This window comes from Octopus sinensis, linkage group LG5 (genome assembly GCF_006345805.1).
Source record: "Octopus sinensis linkage group LG5, ASM634580v1, whole genome shotgun sequence".
NCBI lineage: Eukaryota > Metazoa > Mollusca > Cephalopoda > Octopoda > Octopodidae > Octopus > Octopus sinensis.
Window position 1 is genome coordinate 83,354,386 of NC_043001.1, and position 8,005 is coordinate 83,362,390.

The 8,005-nt window shown below is 36.0% G+C and overlaps 1 protein-coding gene across 1 annotated transcript in view; it reads left to right on the forward strand.

Moving 5' to 3' along the window:
* Positions 1–6,448, forward strand: part of LOC115211969 (GATA zinc finger domain-containing protein 16-like) — a 122,082-nt gene extending 115,634 nt beyond the window's left edge. Inside the window, exon 4 of the mRNA XM_036502780.1 lies at positions 6,402–6,448. The gene's annotated coding sequence lies outside the window, so the exon portion shown is untranslated. The remainder of the gene's footprint in view (positions 1–6,401) is intronic.
* Positions 6,449–8,005: the final 1,557 nt, after the last annotated feature.

Below are 8,005 nucleotides of genomic sequence, written 5' to 3' on the forward strand. Positions count from 1 at the left end.
ATATATTCAAACGGAGTATTACTTGAACAAGTAGCAGTTTATGAGTATGAAAACGTTATTACATAATGTGACTAATGTTGCATGTCATTACATAAATTATATTGTACTGCGTTCAGAAATTTTGCTACAGAAACGTATGTTTCAATACTCAAAACCTCCATTCATTTCAACTTTGTTAATATATATATATATATATATATTATATATATAATATATATATATATATATTATATATATATATAATATTATATATATATATATATATGGTATATATATATAATACAAAATGAAGTGACAAAGAAATAAACGATTATCTGATGATCTTCATTAACTTACAGGTGTTTCTTGTATAAGATGCTATGGATTCATAGTTGAATGCCTGAGTAAAACTTTATAGCTTTATCAGAGCTTGAATATGAAATGCAATTTATTTGAGAAAAAATTACATTTATAAATGTATATATATAGTTAATCCAAACAAGAAAACACAGAAAAAAACACAGCAACGCGAGGACGTGGAACAATTAAAGTATTATATATATATATATAAGGAAACGGATTACCAACGAGGAAGCCAACATAGTTGTGTATGAAGTTCATAAGATAAACGTTTCATTCTTTGGCATCTAATTTTCTCATTATCATTCTATACTCGTCTAACACTTTGTTTGGAATAATACGTATATTGAGTTCTATACCATATCATTTGTCTCACAATGCTTAAGCAAAATATTAAAACACACACACGGCTAAGAATTAAAACAGGTTTGACAAAACTCTGCATGGCCACAGTAGAATGACTGAAATAAATAAAAGACAGAAGGTGAATAAATATATCTATCTAGATATATAAACACTGTTTATATGTCTTTATAGTATTAACGATTCAACCATGTTGCAATTATTTTAGTTCAAGATCAAATCTCTTGTAAATCAACTCAGAAATATGCCATATTTACTCGTGCATAAGTCACACTATTTTCTCTTTGGTAGTAATTTTCCAAGCGTTACCTCCACCATAAAGGAAAGAAAATCGAAATTCTCTGGATACTGCTTTTGTATCAAGGATGAAATACTGACTCAAAATACTGATGTGGGAACCAACACATGGAAAGCATCCTGGCGGGGAGGTCATCCTGCCAGGTCATTCATCAACCAACACATCGAAGACTCTGGTTTACTGAAGAGTAACTGACCAAGAACAATACAGGAGAAGGCATTCTGGAGACAAGTGGTTGACGGTGTTCCTCTGTTGACGACGTAGTAGGTAGGTAAGGTAGTTAGGTAGGTAGGTAGGTAGACAGGTAGGTAGGTAAGTAGACAGGTAGGTAGGTAGGTGGTAGGTAGTTAAGTAGATAAGGCGGCGAGCTGGCAGAATCGTTAATGCGCCGGGCGAAATGCTTAGTAATATTTCGTCAGCCATTACGTTCTGAGTTCAAATTCCGCCGAGGTCGACTTTGCCTTTCATCCATTCGAGGTCGATTAAATAAGTACCCGTTATGCACTGGGGTCGATATAATCGACTTAATCCGTTTGTCTGTCCTTGTTTGTCCCCTCTATGTTTAGCCCCTTGTGGGTAGTAAAGAAATAGGTAGTTAAGTAGACAGGTAGGTAGGTGGTAGGTACGTTAGTAGACAGGTAGGTAGGTAACACAAATTTAGGGGATCGACTTACATACGATTAAATATGGTACTTATGTAACAGCTCCTTACATCACTGCATTCATCCTAACATCCCTGCATTCATCAATTTGTAAAACAAATTTCATTTTAAGGATAAATGAATGGTTGATAAACAACAAACGTGGCCGCTCTACTTGCTATAAAATAACAGCTAAAATTTCCTCAAATTGGTTTCAAAATTTGGCACAATACCAGCACGTTTAACGGGAGGCGGTAAGTCGATTACAACGACCCCGGTGATTAACTGGTACTTATTTTATCGACTCCGAAATGATGAAAGGCAAAGCTGAACTCGATGGAATTTGAGATCAGAACCTAAGAAGGGACGACGGCGTTTAAACGATTCTGGTTGCTCACCACCACCACCACCACCACCACCACCACCACCACCACCACCACCACCACCACCACACCACCACTGCCGCTGCCGCCACCGCCATCGCCACCACCACCACCGCCACCACCGCCGCCGCCGCCACGACAACTACAGTAACAACAACACCAACAACAACGATAGCAAGAACAAACAATAGCAACAACAATAATTATGGCAACTTGTACAACCCAATTTTTCCAATACTAACATATGTCTGCAGTGTTAGCTGACATCTGAAATTATTCATCTCCGGAGTATATTATAAGACTAGACAAATTTTGGACAAATTCTTCACCTGTCTCATTACAAAACAATGTTCTAATAAAGAGTGAAACAGAATACCGCTAACAAAACAAATGGTTCACCTGTAAACTGAATATTTTTTTTTTTATATTTACTATGAAATGATAGCTGTTACATGATGAGAAGGAAATGGAGGATTTTTATTTGCTTATTTTTTTTGTGGGAAATAATTTCTTTTCCCTTTTAAAATAATTATTTCTGATCTGGTTTGTTTATTTGCTGTTCCCTCTTTAGTTTTATTTTTCCTTATTTCCTTCATTCATTTATTATTTCTCTCTTTCTCTCTCCTTTTCTCTCTCTCTCTCTCTCCTCTCTCTCTCTCTCATTTTCTTTCTCTTTCTCTACATGCACAAACATGCACCAGTATACTGATTCCTCGAGCCAAATAAACAGGTTCTTCAGAAGAGAAAAATAATATGTAGAGTGCCGTTTTGACATCGTCCCAATTTCTAAATTTTTTCTCGCTGGTAAAGTGTTCACGTAATCTCAATAAGTGAAAATCTGATGGTGCAAGGTCTGGTGAATAGGGAGGCGTGAGGTAGAGGTTCCCAGCCTCATGAATTTATCCTTTCTTTGGATATCTTCATTAAATGTGGCCTTGCATTATCATGTTACAGGATGACACCCTTTCTGTTTCTAGAACTGGTTGGTATTTTTTTTTAGTAAAACCTGATCAACAAGTTTAAATTGTCGAAAATAAAGTTCTACAGAAAGTCATATATATATATAATATATATATATATATATTATATATATATATATGTATGTATATCTATATATATATATATTATATATATATATAATATATATTAATATATATATATATAGATATATAATATATATATATATTATACAGTTAAGAGAATAACAACCTGCGTTTACGTGGTTTTAATTCACAACAAATGCTCTAAAACTTTTAGTTCACTAAAATCATAATGAAATTAATTTTTATAGCATAGCGTTAATACCAATAATCAATTCTTATATTATACATTATCTTTTCCATAATATATTTATTAATTACCTAATCACACTGCTGACGAATGTCTACCATTCAAATTAATCAAGTCGTTAGAGTTGAGTTCTGGTTTTTGTTTGATTTAAATATCGATTATTATATATTAAAATATAAATAAGCATTCATGTGCGTGTTTTTTTTCATATATACATAAAAAGGAATTAAAGTTAATGCTAAAGCTACTTCGTAATAATAATAATAATAATAATAATAATAATCATCATCATCATCATTATTATTATTATTATTATTATTATTATTATCGCCAGACATCGATATGAAACTTCAACAATTCATGTCTGTAATGCAAGCCATATGCTACAAATGTGTCCCAGAGAGAAAGGCCACTGTACACAAGAACAAAATCCCCAGAGAGAGGAAAATTCTAATGAGACGGCGTACAAAAATCTCAAATCGCCTAAACAAACAAATTGAAAGCAGTGAAATGTCCCGCCTCCTGAAAATGAAACTGTTGGAAATTGAAAATGTCTGCAACTCTCCCATGAAAAGGAAAGAGCAGACAAAGAAGCCTGGGCTATAGACAACATAAAATCTAATCCCAGAGCTTTCTACAGGTATGCCAAAGAAACAGCTACGGTGCACTGTAGGATAGGGCCACTCCTTGAAAGGATGGCACACTCACAGGAAATCCAATGAGGGTAAGTGAAATACTAAATGAGCAATTCAAGAGTGTTTTCACTCCACCCCTGGGGGCATTTCCAAATCAGCAATCCAACTGACTTCTTCACCACTGCAGATATGGGGTCAGAGGCGGCGATGATTGATTACATCAATATAAGGAAGACGATGTAATAAAGGCTATGATGAGATGAAAACAAACTCAGCTACTGCCCCGATGGATTCCCGGCAATCCTTCTAAAAGTATGTAAGAGAGTCCTAGCAAGACCACTGCAGTCTCTCTTTCAGAGCTTCCTTGCAACTGGCAAACTTCCAAGAAAACTGAAGGAAGGTAAAATATGCCCTATTCATAAAGGAGGTAGCAGAGCGGAGGCCAAGAACTACAGACCTATCTCTCTGACCTCACACATCAGCAAGGTCATGGAACGAATAGTCAGAAGGAAACTAATCACCTTCTTTGAAGAAAATGACTTGCTGCCTGACACCCACATGGTTTCCGAACAGGAAGAAGCTGCTTAACTCAGCTCCTACAACACTATGACTGGGTGCTGAAACGACTGCTCAACCACTCAAATGTGGAAGTGATATATCTCGACTTTGCAAAGGCCTTTGATAAAGTCGATCATGGAATGATATGTCACAAACTGCGTGATCTTGGCATAGTTGGAAAATTGGGAGAATGGCTTCATGACTTTCTGAAGGATAGAAGTCAGGTAGTAATAGCCAATGGGGCCACTTCCATTAACACGCAAATAGTGAGCGGTGTTCCGCAGGGCACTGTTTTGGGACCACTACTGTTCATAATGGCCCTCTCAGACATACCCTCAGCCACGCAGAGAGCCACGATCACAAGTTATGCAGATGATAAAAAAGTTTCACAGAACCCTGAAGACACTAAGCACCTGCAATGTGAGCTGGACAAAATATACAGGTGGACTGAAAAGAATAGCATGCAGTTCAATGCTGAAAAGTTTCAAGCTTTATGCTATCAGCATGCAAAACTGAATGCAATACCCAATGAATAAACTGGACCCGGAGGGATTGCAATCCCAGAGGCACAATCAGTGCGTGACCTGGGTATTCACATGAGTGATGACGCAACCTTTCATGTACATGTTGCTAAACTGGCAATGAAATGTAGACGGCTGGATTCTTAGAACCTTTAGAACAAGAGAACAAGAAACCATGATGGTCCTCTGGAAAACACTTGTCCTAAGCCATTTTGACTATTGCTCTCAGCTATGGTCACCATCCAGTGTCAAGTTGATCACAGAACTTGAGGCGATCCAACGAAGCTACACGAAGAAGATAGCCTCTGTGCAGCATATAAACTACTGGGAAAGACTCAATAGATTAAAACTCTATTCCTTGGAGCGTAGGCGAGAAAGATATGCCATAATATACATCTGGAAGATCCTGGAAGGACTTGTCCCAAACTTTGGCATCGAGAGTCACACAAATGCCAGAACCGGGCGCCACTGCGTGGTACCAAGGACTCCAAATTTGCCATCAAGATGTAGGACAAGATACTGTGATAGCCTGGGCTTCAGAGGCCAACAGCTCTTCAATATCCTCCCGAAAAACCTGAGGGACCTACATGGTGTAGATGCGGATGTCTTTAAAGTAGGACTGGATCTCTTCCTGTCAGGTGTCCCGGATGAACCAACTTCACGGCAGGAGGTGCAGATGAGGGCAGCTGCATCGAACTCTCTCATGCACCAAATGGCAGTTGCTAAAAAGCTTTCGTGAAGTAAAATCATGTAGCAAACCAAATGGTGGTGCCCCAGCATGGCCACAGCTCATGAGCTGAAACTGGAAAAATCAAAATCAAATCAAATATATATATATATATATATATATATATATATAATGAACTCTCTCGTCGGTTTTGGTATATGAGGATCTAACAACCTATTTAGCTTATTCAGATTTAAGCCGAGTCCCACCCAGGACTTTCAAACCCGTTCAAAGATCGTGCAAGGATGAGGATTACGGGGCAATTTTATTGCTATGCTCGATAATGCTTTTGTCCTCTCTCTTTGTTCTGACAGCCGATAGACGCAGCTAGATTTGACAGACATATTTCCAGTCTTTCAGTTCGTGGGCCACTTAATGAAAGGTCTCATAACGTATATTGATTGTTGAAATATTTCTTTTCGGTTTGTCTTTGCGACTGAGCATGGCCGTCCAACATCTCTGTGTCCGCTATCAAACTGGCTATACACAAGCGCATATATATAATTATATATATATATATATATATATATATATTATATATATATATATATAGAGAGAGGAGAGAGAGAGAGAGAGAGAGAGAGAGAGAGATGTATGTGAGTGTGTGTATACATATACATATATGTATAAACATATGTGTGTGGTGTATATATATATATATATACATATATACATATATATATATATATATATATATATATATATATATATTATATTATATATATATAATATATATATATATATATATATATATATGTATCTATTATATATGGAGGAAAACAAATATTTGTAAAAACTCGTCGTGGATTGTTTAGTGTGATTGCATTGGAGAGTGCTTTATGGATGCGTATACATAACACAAAACTTTATGGAAACTCGAGCCATGTAATAATATAATGCAAAAGACCGTATCATGCTGAACGCACAGATTCTTGTCTCGTAATTACTGTCCAGGCGTCAAATTTGTACGTTTATGTAAATGAATTTGCTCTACGCACATAGCTGCTTACATTATTAAGATGTTTACATTCTCTAAATATTTGAAGACCTCATTCAATTATGCGTAATCTAATTAGGCCGAATTTCAGAAAATTTTATCGAATACACGGAGTTTATTGCGAAAATTTAATTACAAAATTTAAAAACAGAATATAAAACAAAACTTATGTGAATTTTTAATGACATTTTAAAAGATTTAGGAGAATAAATTTAATAGTACATAGTGAACGAAATTGTATTATATTTTCGTGCGAAATCCATACATTCCAGAAACAAGACGTTAAGGACCTCATAGACCAAAGGTTCCCCAAAGGCTGCAGGTACCCTCTATGTAGGTTGTCAATCGAATGAATATAGGTTCAATCTACAAGCTCTCCTTGCTGATATTAATTTTAAAGGATACTGCATTTAATTTTAAATGGTCGTTACGTGATTGAAATTTAGCCTCTGATCAGCAAACAGCGAGCTGACCAGCAATCGAGACTTTCTAGATATGACCATCCTGTCCTCGATTAAAACAATATATTTAACACTGCATCAATCATTATGCTGAGGCTCTGCCATTGGTTTCATCGAGTTGGCATAAATTCACATTGAGAAGGAAATAGGGGAGCTGATAATATGAAGGATGAAACATTGTAAGACATTTGAGCCGTGCATAAAACGTGTAGCTAGGAATTCAAATTAGTCAATCCATCACGATTAAGTTCTAGTTTTTACTTGTTTTAAATAGCGATTACAGTATTTTAATATATAATATCTATATATGCTTCCTTACCTTTTTTTTAAATATTTGGCAGAAGTAACAGAGTGACTCAATGGTTGGGAGATTCATGCGTTTGCATCGTGAAACGTATATGCTTATATCCATTCCTATACGGATATGTGCGCGTGTGTATTCAAATATATATATAATATATATATATATATATATATATATATATATATATATATCACATATCACCTTGCGTCTTCATTTCACGTCAGTCTGCTGCTAAATCTTATTACTACTACTAACCCGTTCGACTCATTTCCTCACACATTTCCTCACACATACACAAAGGACAAACACACAAGCTCAGAGATACTACTATCCCACGGGGCACTAATATACAAGCACACTACTCGTAATCCGCTCCCGCGCACACATAGAAAAAAGACATAAACAGATATATACATTCTATATATTCAAGTATCCCGCCACACATTCTACCCACCACATACATACATACATACATACATACATACATA